This window comes from Narcine bancroftii, chromosome 9, assembly GCF_036971445.1.
Source record: "Narcine bancroftii isolate sNarBan1 chromosome 9, sNarBan1.hap1, whole genome shotgun sequence".
Lineage (NCBI taxonomy): Eukaryota > Metazoa > Chordata > Chondrichthyes > Torpediniformes > Narcinidae > Narcine > Narcine bancroftii.
The window spans coordinates 124430386-124446078 of record NC_091477.1 but is presented as its reverse complement, the minus strand read 5'-3'; the positions used below and the strand labels follow the sequence as shown (position 1 = coordinate 124446078).

The 15693-nt window shown below is 41.9% G+C and overlaps 1 protein-coding gene across 3 annotated transcripts in view; it reads right to left on the bottom strand.

Annotated features, from left to right (window-relative positions):
• Positions 1–15693, bottom strand: part of LOC138742788 (protein piccolo-like) — a 99115-nt gene that overhangs the window by 21967 nt on the left and 61455 nt on the right. The gene's annotated exons all lie outside the window — the stretch shown is intronic.

Sequence of the window (15693 nt, the reverse complement as noted above, 5' to 3'; positions counted from 1 at the left end):
AAGAAGTACAGGAGTATCAGACACAGCACCACCATGCCAAGGAATAGCTTCTTCCCATGGGCAGTGAGAACGCTGAACGAACAAAGGAACTGCTCACACGAACCATCCAAGACTCTCCTATTCACAAAGGAATATTTATTTATTTATATCTATGAATACTTGTTCGACATTAGCATTGTTTGTCTCGATGTGTGTTGTGTCCGCTACGTGTGCGCATTTTGCACGGAGGACCAGAGAATGATGTTTTGTCGGAATGTACTTGTATGATCAGGTGATAATAAACTTGACTTGATTTTTCTTTGATTAACAATGCGAAACTAGAGCAAAATTTCCAACATCAAACTGTTTCTTTGGCTACAAATTTGCACCAGGCTTTTAGATGATTATGGAATCAAATGGATGTTAGGTGAATGGATCTTATATGGTCTTGTCAACATATATATTGCACCATTTAATATTTTATAAATCATGAGTTGCCAACATACATTAATATTGATTGATTGTTTTATTTTACTTCAGATCGGCCGCACTGTTCTAAGCATGTTTTAAATACCTTTCCCCTCGCTATTAAAAACACCCTCAATTTTCATGTAGTTTTTAAACATGAATCATTCTTCCTCCATTCATGTTGAAATGATTTAAATAAGTGATAAAATCTGTGAATCCTTGGACTGACTCTCTGATCTCAGTTTTCCAATCACAAAATAAACCTCCTCCATCACTCGCTGCTTCCTCTGACCAGTATTAGGTGCAGTTGACTAATTAACCCTGTGTCCCATGGGTCTTTAACCATTTGAACCATTCTCCCATTTGTGACCTTGTCAAAGGCTTTCCTGAAGTCTCTTCCAACAACAACAGCTCTTCCCTCATCAATAAATTTTGTGACTTCTTCAAAAAATTCCATAAAATTGGTCAGTCAAGGTCTCCACATAACAACCATTATGTATCCTTGATCAATCCTTGTGTTTCCAGGCCTAGATTGATCCAGAATTGTTCTTTCTATTTCCCTACGACTGACAGACTCACAGGTTTGTAATTCCCTGGCTTATCTCTGGTGCCCTTTGTGAATAAGGTACCACATTTGTTGTCCTTTCCTCATATCTGGACCCCACCTGTGAATGGCAAAGATTTAAAAACCTCCTTCCTTGCCGACTATAGCAGCCTCATTTCATCCACCCCTTGGGATTTTTCCACATTCAAGCCTGCTAAAGACATGATATTTACACTTTTTAAATATGACGTATTTTAGAACTTTATGGCCTTACTGCACACACTCATCCATGCACATATCCGAATTCCCTCCATTCTTCATCCTGGAAATATTTCGCAGGTCATTCAGAGAAATTCTATGAGGGTTAACATTGCAAGTTGATTATTTATCATCAGAACGAGAGAAGAAAGAATAAAAAGCGACTTTTAAATTTTAGACGGGATTGATGGACAGCAGAAAAGGAATAGGGTGATGGGACGAGGCTGATGCCATTGAGTTGTGGTAGAAGTCGGCAGATCAATGGGGTGAATTCAGACAGTGAGAGAGTAACAGAAAGAAAGAACATGAAAAGGTGTGGAATGTAAGGCCAGGGTAGCCTATCGACTTCTTTTTGCTCCACAGATGCTGTTTGACCCACTGAGTTCTTCTAGTATTTTATTTTTCCTCTAGATTTCAGCATCTGCAGCTTCCCACATCTCCGATCTGCAGGCTAGTGGAACATGCCCAGCAAGTTAGGTGGTGCTAATGGAGAGGGCGGCACTGTTAGTGCAGTGGAAAGTGCAACGTTGTTACATCACCAGCGACCTGGGTTTGAATCCCATGCTATCTGTAAGGTGTTTGCATGATCTTCCCATGTCTGCGTGGGTTTCCTCCGGGGTCTCTGGTTTCCTCCCACCATTCAAAAATGTACCGGGATTTGTAGGTCAATTGGGTGTAAATGGACGGCACAGGCTCATGTGTCAACAGATTCCTGAATAATCAATGAACCAAAGACACTGCCTTACTTGTTGTGAACATTAAAAAAATTTATTGTTAAAAGGTGGTTTACATGACGCTGCCGCAAATCACCAAATCTCATGACTTGATCGTGAAATAAATTCTGGTTTTGATGTGCCAGAAGGGCCTGTTAATGCGCTGTATGTCTAAATTTAAAATAAATTTAAATCTGAAATTTAAAAAATCTGAGCAGAAATCACAGAAGGGTAACCTTGAACAGAAATAACACGTTTTGACACAAAGAAAGTAAGTTCACATTCAGATTTCAATTTTTAAGATTTATTGTCAGAGGACATACATAACATCACATACAACCCTGAGATTCTTTCTCCTGTGGGTGAGGCAGAATTACCACTTCATGGTAGTACAAAAAAAAATTGTACACAACATACACATGTAAACATATAAAGAAATGTAAACAAATTGACTGTGCAATACAGAAAGGAATAATATCAATAAAGTGCACAAATTAAGAGTCCTTAAACGAGTCCCTGACTGAGTTTGTTGTGGAGGAGTCTGATGGTGGAGGGGGAGCAGCTGTTCCTGAACCTGGTGGTGCAAGTCTTGTGGCACCTCGACCTCTTTCCTGATGGTAGAGCGTGTCCTGAGTGGTGTGGATCCTTGATGATTGCTGCTGCTCTCCAATGGCTGTGTTCCCTGTAGAGGCTCTCGATGGTGGGGAGGGTTTTGACTGTGATGTCTCGTGCATTGTCCACATCTTTTAGACCGATTTACGCTTAGGAGTATTGGTGTCCCCATTCCAGACCATGATGCAGCTGGTCAGCACACTTTCCACCACACATCTGTAGAAATTGCCAGGGTTATTGATGTCATACCAAACCTCCGCAAACTCCTGAAGAAGTAGAGGTGCTGACGTGCTTTCTTCACAATGCCATTACTGTGTTGGTCCCATAAAAGATCCTCTGAGATCATGACTGCTGAGAACTTTGCTCACCCTCTCCACCTTTGAGTCCCAATGATCAGTGGATTGCACCCATCTGGTTTTCCCTTGCTGAAGTCAATAATCAGCTCATTGTTTCTGGTCACATGAAGTACGAAGCTGTTTTTGGTCCACCATTGTGCCAAGTTTTCAATCTTCCTTCTCATCAATGACTTGATGACTCATTACCCCTTACTGTACAAATATTTACAATTTTTATACAGTTATAAACTTTGATAGTACAAAAGACTGCAGTACGGTCAGAGGTTGGATTGCATATTAATATTGAGCAGTGTGGTCACAGTGAAGGAGGCCATCATCAGCTCGAGCATAACTTTTCTACTCATTGCCCGAGCTGATGGAAGCAAGTCAGCCATTACCCTTCCTTATCATCTGATCTACTGGCATTGTTACTTTCTGGGAGCAACTGGCAATGCATTCAAGATCTCTCTATCTATCCATGCACTGAAAAGGCCTTCCAGTAACTTTTCTCTTACATTTCCATTCTGCAGCCTGCATACAGCATCTTTCAGCCGCTCCCATCAGGTATGAGACACAGGACTATCCGAGCCAGCACCCACCAGGCTGAGAAAACACTTCTTTCCACGGACAGTGAGAATGCTGAACAACCAATAGGAACTGCTGACACTAACCATCTGAGATTCTTATTTGTATAAAACAATATTGATTTATTGTTATCGATAAAATACTTGTCCTGCATCTGTATTATTTGTCTGTGTCTGCATATTTTACATGGAGGACCAGAGAATGCTGTTTCGTCAGGTTGCACTTGTACAATCAGATGACAAAAGACTTGACATCCAAAGGTCAACACGTCACACTTTCTTGATAACATGGGAGCTGTTTCGATTCATTGTGTGTCAAGGCCACAATTTGGAGTCGAGTGAAACACAAAAATCTGTGACTGAAGTATGAACACAATGATATACAGCTCAGCAGCTCAAACAGTGTGCTTTATCTAGCAAAGAAAAACACCAGAACCAATGTTTCAGGCCTAAATCCTTCATCAAGATATATTTTGGAGTACTGTAAATATTAATGAATAATACATTTAGTGTAAAATGTGACCCCCCCAGCCCATTTTTGAAGGGAAAAAGGGGGAACAATTTTACCCCCATGTATAATACGACTCCCCTCCCCTTGCCTGCCCGAGTTGTGCTGGCGTCTCTCCCCCCTCTCCGGCACGATTCATGCTGGTGTCTCTCTGCCTGCCCGAGTCGCACTGCCATTTCTCCCCCCCCGCCTCCCCCAGTCCGTCTGCCGTCAATGTAGGCAGGTGCTGATAATCTTACTTATCGTTAAAACTGGCAGAAAATTTTTTAAAAATTTTACTCCCGTGTATCATGCGACCCCCCCCCCCCCCATTTTGAGCTCAAATTTTGGTACAAAATATTTTGCATTATTCTCGAATATTTACGGTAATCTCATCAATTCTATTCCCACATCATTTTCCTTGTTGCTTCTCACATGCTCACTCACATGAGATTGGTTTCCAATAGCCAATAAAGCAAGCGGCCAAGATATCGTATCAACCAAACGAAACCCATAAGGTTGATTAATATAGCTGTTGGTGTAACAGAGTTAAAATGCATTTTATTCCCAACATGTATTTGCAAATCATATTGATCGTTTAATTATTTTGTATTTGTGAATTTTATTTCATTGAGTTATTTTTATTTCATGTTTAACATAACAATTTACAGCACGTAAACAGGCCATTAGGCCCTTTAGTCCGCACCGAACCAAACACCCCTTTCTAGTCCCACCTCCCTGCACAATGCCCATAACCCTCCATCTTCTTCTCATCCATATACCTGCCCAACCTTTTCTTAAATAATACAATTGACTCCGCCGCCACTATTTCTCCCGGAAGCTCATTCCACATGGCTACCACTCTCTGAGTAAAAAAGTTCCCCCTCATGTTACCTCTAAACCTCTGCCCCTTAATTCTTAACTCATGTCCTCTTGTTTTAATCTTTCCTCCTCTTAACGGAAATAGTCTATCCACATCCACTCTGTCTATCCCTTTCATAATCTTAAATACTTCTATCAAATCCCCTCTCAACCTTCTACGCTCCAAAGAATAAAGACCTAATCCGTCCAATCTCTCCCTATACTCTAGATGCTTAAACCCAGGTAACATTCTGGTAAATCTTCTCTGCACTCTCTCCACTCTGTTTATATCCTTCCTATAATTAGGCGACCAGAACTGCACACAGAACTCCAAATTAGGCCGCACCAACGTCTTATACAGTCTCAACATCACCTCCCAACTCCTATATTCCATGCAATGATTGATAAAAGCCAGCATACTAAATGCCTTCTTCACCACCCTATTCACGTGAGTTTCTACCTTCAGGGAACGATGTACCGTTACTCCTAAATCTTTCTGCTCTTCTGTATTCATCAATGCTCTCCCATTTACCACGTATGTCCTGTTCTGATTCTTCTTACCAAAATGAAGCACCTCACACTTATCAGCATTAAATTCCATCTGCCATTTTTCAGCCCACTTTTCTAAGCAGCCCAAATCCCTCTGCAATCCTTGAAAACCTTCTTCATTATCCATTCTTCCACCTATCTTAGTATCGTCTGCATATTTACTAATCCAATTCACCACCCCATCATCTAGATCATTAATGTAAATAACGAACAACAATGGGCCCAATACAGATCCTTGAGGCACACCACTGGTCACCGGCCTCCAACCTGACAGACAATTATCCACTACCACTCTCTGGCCTCTCCCTTTCAGCCAACGTTCAATCCATTTGACTATCTCAAAATTTATACCTAAAGACTGCACCTTCCTAACTAACCTTCCATGTGGTACCTTATCGAAGGCCTTACTGAAGTCCATATAGACAACATCCACTGCGCTACCCTCATCCACATTCCTAGTCACCTCTTCAAAAAATTCAATCAGATTGGTCAAACATGACCTTCCTCCCACAAATCCATGTTGAGTGCTCCTGATCAGACCCTGTCTATCCAGATGTTTATAAGTACTATCTCTAAGAATTTTCTCCATTAATTTACCTACCACAGACGTCAAACTTACAGGCCGATAGTTGCCAGGTTTCCTCCTTGAACCCTTTTTAAATAACGGAACCACATGCGCAATGCGCCAATCCTCCGGCACTATCCCCATATCTAATGACATTTGGAAAATTACCTCCAGAGCCTCTGCTATTTCCTCCTTCACTTCTCTCAATGTCCTGGGGAAGATCCCGTCTGGTCCCAGAGACTTATCCACCTTTATATTCTTCAAAAGCCTTAAAATTCACCTTTTGTAATCTCTATATTCCCCATATTTACCCAATTTGCTTTTTTTTATCTCACATCTCCCAATATCCTTCTCCTTAGTGAATACCGAAGAAAAGAAACTGTTCAATATCTCCCCCATTTCTCTAGGCTCCACACACAGTTTTCCGCTCTGATTTTCTAAGGGACCAATTTTGTCTCTAGCTTTCCTCTTACCATTAACATATTTGTAGAACTCTTTTGGATTAGTTTTCACCCTGCTTGCCATAGTTTCCTCGTACCTTCTTTTAGCTTTCCTAATTCCTCTCTTAAGATTCCTCTTACATTCAATGTATCTTTCAAACATCTCCTTAACTCCATGCTTCTTATATCTAATGTACGCCTCCCTTTTACTTCGAACCAAGTTTCCAATATTCCTTGAAAACCACGGCTCTCTCAAACCTTTTGCCCCTCTTTTAACCTAACAGGAACATAAAGCTTTTGCACTCTCAAAATCTGATCTTTAAAAGACTTCCATCTCTCTACTACATCCTGCCCATAAAACAAATTGTCCCAATGCACACCCTGCAAGTCCTTTCGCATCTCCTCAAATCTAGCTTTTCCCCAATCAAAAACCTCAACCCTTGGCCCTGACTTCTCTCTTTCCATAATGACATTGAAGCTGATGGCATTATGATCACTGGACCCGAAGTGCTCGCCAACACTAACCTCCGTCACTTGACCCATCCCATTTGCCAACAGTAGATCTAACACTGCTCCTTCTCTGGTCGGCACCTCTACATATTGTTGTAAAAAACTATCTTGCACACATTTCACAAACTCTAACCCATCCAGTCCTTTCACAGAATGTGTTTCCCAATCTATATGTGGAAAATTAAAATCTCCCATAATTACAACCCTGTGCTTATCACAAATATCTACTATCTCCCTACAGATTTGCTCCTCTAGGTCTCGGTCCCCTCCGGGTGGTCTATAATACACCCCTACAAGTGTAACCTCTCCTTTCCTACTCCTCAGTTCCACCCAAATAGCCTCCGTGGATGTGCCCTCTAATCTATCCTTCCTAGGCACCGCTGTAATATTTTCCCTGACAAGCAATGCAACCCCACCTCCTCTTGCCCCTCCCACTCTATCACACCTAAAACAACGAAACCCAGGGTTATTCAGCTGCCAATCACATCCCTCCTGCAACCATGTCTCACTAATCGCTACCACATCATACTTCCAAGTATGAATCCACACCTTCAGCTCATCCACCTTTTTTACAATACTCCTGGCATTAAAATATATGAATTTCAGAGATTTCCCAATTTTTAATCCCTGTTTTCCCTCATCTTTAAGAACAACATTATTTACTTTTCCTGCCAATTGCCCTTCATCTTCTTCCAGAGCATTTCCCTTCTCTATCACCTGCCCATCCATATTCAAATACTTACTACAAACTTTCTTTGTTTGCATTCTAACCTTCTCCTTACTGCTCTGTACTATTTTGTTCCCTCCCCCCAACCATTCTAGTTTAAAGGATCCTGAGTAGCCCTAGCAAATACCTCTGCCAGGATTCTGGTTCCCCTGGGATTTAAGTGTAACCCGTCCTTACTGTACAGGTCACATCTCCCCCAAAAAAGGTCCCAGTTATCCAGAAACTTAAAACCCTGCCCCTTACTCCACCCCTTCAGCCACGTGTTAATCCTCCACCTCATTCTATTTCTATTCACACTGTCACGTGGCACAGGGAGTAATCCAGAGATTGCCCCCTTTGCGGTCCTTCTTTTTAACTCCCTACCTAACTGCCTGTACTCACTTTTTAGGACCTCTTCTCTATTTCTCCCTATGTCATTGGTACCTACATGTACCACGACCTCTGGCTCCTGTCCCTCCCACTTTAGGATATCCGGGACACGAGCAGCAACATCCCGGACCCTGGCACCAGGGAGGCAAACCACCATCCGGTTCTCCTTGCTGCGTCCGCAGAATCCCCTATCCGTCCTCTTAACTATGGAGTCTCATAACACAATTGCCCTCCTCTTCCTTTCCCTCCCTTTCTGAGCTACAGGGGCCGACCTCATGCCAGAGGCACAGCCACTGCTGCTCCCCCCAACCTTGATGTCCCCCTCAACAGTGCTCAAAGAGGCGTACTTATTGCTGAGGGTTACATTCACAGGGCTCCTCTTTGGCACCTTACATTTTACATATCAAAAGCAAGGAATTCCATGGTCATAGTGTATGTAAAAGTAACAAAAGAGCACAAAATATGCAGTTGCTTTTCTCATCTGAAAGGTAGATTTACCAATGCCACATTCCTGCACGTCGCAGCATCAAATGTGACAGTGTTATCCTCTAATCTGTAAAAATATGCTCTGTGGACACGGCATTTATCGCTTCATACATTTCGAACTACAAATTATATTAGAATCAGGGTTTTTTACATAGGGATGGACATGATTCAGTCTTGAAATGTTAGTCATGTGAATCATGAAATAAGCACAGCATTTCAGATCAACTGCAATTTATTTTGTGCATTTAACTCACAGTTGAATAGAATTGCAAATTTGTATCTAATTTAATGGATTTGTTTTAAATTGATCTGCATTATAAAATTTATTCTTGTAAGATCAACACCAGCTATAGCTAATGAGACAGATATGGACAACAAAAGAGTAGAGATATATGCAATACTGTTTAAAGACAGATCATGAGCTAATCTTCAGGTCTATCAAAATATTTCTAGAAGTTAAAACCTGTAATCTTGCACTTTAATCACAGAATGACTGTTTCTCAAACTTGAATGTGAAATGCATATCAGCCTGGTATGTAGGATGTGTTTACACAATGTTTTCTGAAATCTGTCACCATTTTGTATGACAAACCTTGGTGGCCCCTCATTACATGAGCTGCAGAAATCTGCCATTGATGTTTCAATGGAAAATATCCAACGTAAAAGGACAAATCTTTTATGTTGGGAACCTGATGTAAAAATGGAAAATGCTAAAAAACCTCAGAGGATAAAGCAATATTTATGGAGAGGGAAAGCAGCGATAACGTTTGAGATCAATGGCTTTTCATCGGAAGCTATCTTGGTGGTTATGTGCTAGAAGGTCATATCAATGACACAGAGGCTGTGAATGGTGTGTTTCATCCTTAATTACCAGATTAGGATGAATCACTGACTAGAGATTGAGGTGGGGCAGATGAAGCATATAAAGTATTTAATTGGGGGGGAAAAAAAGCATTCAACCCATTCTGAGTCAACATTGTGGCAAATCTGTGAATGTAGAGAGATCAAGGAAAAGAGTGGATGGAGCTGAGTCTTTCACTGTAAATGTGGGACCTGTTTCCTGATGGTGTTGATTTCTCAGAAATATCTCCATGACTTGTGAAGTTGGAGACAAACCTGAAGAACCACAGAAAATGCATGCAATACTCAACATCAGAAAATAAGAGCAGGAATTAGCCAATCAGGGAATAGAGATGCATTGTCCCCTGAAAGTGGCATCACAGGTGGACAGGGTTGTAAAGAGAGCTTTTGGCATATTGGTCTTCAAAAATCAAAATACTGAGCATGGTAGTTGGGATGTTAGGGTAAAGTTTCATCAGATATTGGTGAAGACAAATTTAGAGGATTGTGTGCAGTTTTGGTCCCCTAACTACAGGAAAGACATCAACAAGATTGAAAGAGTGCAGAGAAGATTTACTAGGATGTTGCCTGGACTTCAAGAACTGAGTTACAGGGAAAGGTTAAACAGGTTTGAACTTTTTTCCCCTGGAGCGTAGAAGAATGTGCAGAGATTTGCTAGAGGTATTTAAAATTATGAGGGATATAGACCGTAAATGTAGGTCGGCTTTTTCCACTGAGGGTAAGTAAGATACAAACCAGAGGACATGGATAAAAGGTGAAAGGGAAAAGTTTAGGGGGAACTTTTTTACATTGAGATTAGAGGTAGCTGAAGTGGTGAATCCGGATTCAATGTTAACATTTAAGGAAAATTTGGGTAGGTACATGGATGAGAGGGATATGGAGGGATATAGACTGACTAGACAAGGCAGAAAAATAGTTTAACATGGACTAGAAAGGCTGAATTTAGACGTAGAGCGTGGTAACAGGCTATTTCGGCCCACGAGACTGTGCCACCCAATTTACACCACGTTAACCTCCTCCCCATTACATTTTGAAGGGTGGGAGAAAACGAGCCCCCAGAGAAACCCATGCAGACACTGAGAGAACATACAAACTCCTTTCAGACAGTGCGGGACTTGAACCCAGGTCTGGTCCTGATCGCTGGCGCTGTAAATGCGTTGCACTAACCGCTATAGTTCTAATCAGTCCCTCATGCCTTCCCCTCATTTTATTGGTTGATCTATCCCAGGTCTCAATTCATGTGCAACAGATTTCCCCACAGCCATAAAGGCCTGCTTGCAAAAATATCTCAGTTTTTAATAATTTCTGGGATCTTCCTCCATGACCATCCAGAATTCTGGAGATTCACCACACTGCAAGGCGGCATGATTATAGAGGGTGGCATGGTTGGCACAGCGTAAACCATAATGCTTTTACAGTGGCAGCAAACTGGGTTTGAATTCAGCACTTGTCTGCAAAGAGTTTGTATGTTCTCCCTGTGTTTGTGTGGGTTTCCTCCGGGTGCTCTGGTTTCCTCCAACCCTTCAACAAATATGTGGGTTAAAACCCTCCATCACTAGTTTAAATACATAACAGGGTCACTTATCATAACTGCTCTACCTTTATTTTCTGTTTCCCTACTTCTTGCTTGATCCCATTTCCATAGAACATTCAGCCCTTCTAGTCTGAGCTGACTATTGTCCAACTAGTCCCAATAACATGCTCCCATTTCATGACCCTCCAGACCGCTCCCATCCATGTATCTATCCGATTTATTCTTAAAACTCAAGATCAAGTCTCCATTCACTACATCAGATGGCAGCTCATTCCACACTCCCACTACTCTCTGAGTGAAGACGTTCCTCCTAATGCACCCCTAAGCCTCTCCCCTTTCACTCTAAATCCATGTCCTCTCATATTTATCTCCCCCAATCTCAGGGGAAAGAGCCTACTTGCATCCACTCTGTCTATACTCCTCAATTTTGCAAACCTCTATCAAATCTCCCCTTCTTCTTCTTCATTCCAAGGAATAAAGACCTAACCTGCTTAATCTTTCCCTGTAACTCCTGAGGACCTGGCAACATCCTAGTCTATCTTGTCCACACTCTTTCAATCTTAATGATATCCTTCCGGTAGTTCGGCGACCAGAACGGCACACAAAATTCCAAATTTGGTCTTATATAACTTCAACATCACATCCCAACTTCTACACTCAATACTTTGATTTATGAAGGCCAAGATGCCTAGAGCTTTCTTGACAAACCTGTCCACCTGCAATACCATCTTCAGGGAAAAATATACCTGTCTCCCAGGGACTGGGGTTCGAATCTGATGCTGTCTGTAGGGAGTATGCATGTTCTTTGCATGTCTGTGTGGGTTTCCTTCCAAAATGTACGGGGGTTGTAGGTTAATTGGGTGCAATTGGGCGGCACAGGCTCGAGGGCAGTGAGGGCCTGTTCCATGCCGTATGTGTAAATTCCAGAAGAAAAATGCTAGTTCCCCTATCATACAGTTCCCTTTATTTCACTGGCAGGTCTGAGGTGAGCTTCTCCCTCTCCAACTAGAGGGGAAATTCTTTCAAATTATGATTCATGCCTCCTAAGGTTCCCTTACGCCGAACTCCCTTATCAACACTGCTTCTTATACAATAACAAATCCAGAATTGCCATTTCTCTGGTTGGCTCAGGCACAAGCATTTGATGAATTTCTTCTTTTGGTATCCAGTACCAACCTGGCTTTCCCAATCAACCTGCTTATTGACATCGCCCATGACTATTATTACCATTGCTCTTTTGCATTTCTTTTCTATCTCCCCCTGTAGTTTGCATGTCACATCCTGGTTACTGTTTGTAGGCTTGTATGCAACTCCCATCCTTACTATTTCTTAATTCTTCCCACAGGGATTCTACATCTTCTGATCTAATGTCTCCTCTCTCCAAAGGGTGAATTCCACTTTTAACCAGCAGAATTACCCCACCCACACTACCTACCGTCCTATCCTTCCGATGCACTGTGTATCCACGGATATTTAGTTCCCAGCTGTGGCCATCTTCCAGCCATGACTCAGCCTGCCCACTTCCAGCTGCACCCACTTGATCATCCACCTTATTTCTTGTCCTGCGGGCATTTAAATACAAGACCATCGGTGCTGTGTTCGTCATACTTTTCAATTTGTTTTCCAGAGTACCTCAAGTTAAATCCTTAATCTTACACTTGCACTTTTTCCCTATTGACCGCCCGTTCTTCCTCACAATCTTGCAACATAGTGTATCTACTTGTGTATCTTCCTCCCTATTCACTGCCCTCTTATTCTGGTTGGCATATCTCTCCCTAACATTAATGGTCTTGGATCCTGTAACACAGCCCCATCAAAGTCATCGTTCCCCTCTTGTTTCTATCGACTGTAGCTTCAGTAGACAACTCCAAAATTATATCCTCAAAGTAGATCTTCCATCATCAAAAGGCAAAACTCTCACCTCCCACCCCCACCCTCACCCCCACCTTTTTACATGCTCCTCTATCACATCTGTTGCAAATCTTCCTTGGAACATTAATGTACAAGGCCTGCATTTCTCTCAGCCATGTTTCTGCTATGGATATTTTAGCCCAGACTCCCAAGCCAATCCATGCCCAATTCATGTTCATCTGGCTTACCTGTTAAGACATGTGCACTTCACTCAGGCAACTGTATTTTTTAGTTGTGAGGAGACAAAAACTCTACATCATACAACGAGCAGTCTCATCCAGGCCCCTTGGGGCTGCATCCATTGTCTTTCATTATTGTACCATGAGTTTCTGCTAATAAAAGCCATGAATATTGTTTGACCGCATCGTCTTTGTCGACTTCATCAACTGACACTTCAATGATCTTCTGCACAGTGAAGACTGATAAGAAATATTCATTCAAAATCTCACCATCTCCTTTGACACAAACATGGCCATGTTGATCTTTAATGAATCTATGATCAGATCAGCCATGAACTTATTGAATAGTGGAGCAGGCTCGATGGGCCAGATGGCCTATTCTTGCTCCTATTTCTTCTGTCCAATTCTTTCCTTTCCTACCCTTTTATTCTTAACGTACCCATAGAATCAGTGAGGTGGGTACGTTCTGACAAAAGGCAAAGGAGGAAAAACCCAACACCCAACCCCAACCAACCAATTTTCCCTTGCAACCGCTGCAATCGTGTCTGCCTGTCCCGCATCGGACTTGTCAGCCACAAACGAGCCTGCAGCTGACGTGGACTTTTTACCCCCTCCATAAATCTTCGTCCGCGAAGCCAAGCCAAAGAAGAAGACCCATAGAATCAATGGGCATTGACAAAGATCATTGCATCCTCACTGGTGACAGGCGAGGTCCCAGAGGACTGATGACTGATGAGGGGAATTATTGGCCAGTAATTTCCCATTGATAGGGAAACGTTTGGAAAAGATACCTCAGGATAGGATTTATGCATTATTGAAAAATCATAGTTAGATTAGGATTGTGGATTTGTGAGTGGCAGGTCAAACCTTACAAATTTTATTCAGTTTTTTTGAGGTTAAATAAAAAATCAGAGAGTTGGGATAAATAAATGTTTCTGTGGTTGGCAATCAGTTGTGAGCAGAATGCCATAGGAATAAGTGCTGGGCCCGCAACTGTTCAAGGTAAACAATAAAGATTTGGAAAGAGTATATCTAAAAGTTTGCAGATGACACCAAATTGGGTAAAAAAGCAAATTATGTAGAAGATGCGGAAGGTTTGCAGAGATTGGTTAAGTGAGTGGGAAAGGGTCTGGCAGATGGAGTATGATTTTGGTAAATGTGAGGTCATCCCTTTTGGAAGCAAAAATAGATCAGATTATTATTTAAATAGTGAAAGATTGAAACATGCAGAGGGACTTAGGAGTGCTTTGGCACAAATTGCAAAGGGTTAGTTTGCCAATGCAAAATATAATCAAGAAGGTCAATGGAGTGTGGGAAAAGACAAATTGGTGGAGTTAAATTCACAGCCAGATCAGTGAGGACTTTATTGAATAATGGAACAGGTTCAAGGGGCTTCATTGCCTCCAACTGCTCTACTCCTCATGTTTTTAATTTGAGTACAGACATCATGGGCTGAAGCTCTATTCTTCTATATTTTGATCAGGTAATCAGAAGTATCCACAAGGATGGTGAATTTACCAAGTTGCCTGCGTGTTTCTGTGAATCTGTTAATCAAGCAAGTCAGGGGTCATGGGATCCATGAGAAACTTACAGAAAACAAAGAATATTGGGTAATGGTTTTCACCGGCTCGATTGTTATTGGCAATAGATATCCCACAGCAGCCATGATAGGGACAACTCAAGGTAAAAGAACTGCCTAACCAGAGGACATGGGTTAAGAGTGAAAGGGGAGAAGTTTAAAGGGAACTTCTTCACACAGAGGGCAGTGAGAGAGTGGAATAAGCTACCAGCTAAAGTGGTGAATGCAAGCTCAATTTGAACATTGATGAAGAATTTGGTCAGGTACATCAAAGGGAAGGGGAGAGAGGGCAACGGACTGGGTGCAATTCAGTCGGACGAGGCAGAATAATAGTTCAGCACAGACTGATGGCCTGAAGGGCCTGGTTTCTGTGCTGAAAATGTTCTATGGCTCTCTGGTCATTCAACCATTTGATCTTGCCATGCCCTGGTTCCCTGAAGATGAAAGATCTTTCCTGGATTTGATTCAACTTTATGACTGAGTCTTTCTGGTCATCCACAGTCAGGAATTGCAAAGATTCCCCAACATCTTTAGTTCTAAGACTGGCCCCAGTCCAAGACAATTGGTCAACTCATGAATGAACTTTGAAAGTTTTGATGAAATTCCTTCTGATTTAAAAAAAAATCTAGAGCAGTGGTTTTCTAACTGTCCAGCGAAAGTCACATTCCACCCGATGTGTGTGGAAGGAAGAAGTATGAAAACCACTGTCTCTCATTGACTCGTTATGTGCACGGTTTCCAAAGGAAATGGGCCAATGACAAATTTTCACTAATAATTGGGTCTCGAGCAGTGGTTCTCAACCTTCCCTTCCCACTCACATCCCACCTTAAACAATCTCACTAATCACAGCACTTATGGCATAAGGATTGCTTAAGGTGGAAATGGAGTTTCGAGGAGAATTTGAAAAGCACTGCTCTCGAGTTTGCAAGCCCAGTCGACTCAACTCGTCATGCAAAGTTTCTATCTCCAAAATGAGAGGAGTAAATATCACTTGCACTGAAGCAATCTCGTTTACTCGTTCACATTATTTGTTTTCCAGCAACATGACAATTTGTTAAGCAAACAGTGCATAGCAACTAATTTTAGTATGTAGCTCCAGAAAGGATCTGATGATTATTTCACTAGATTTATAAAGTCCAAGC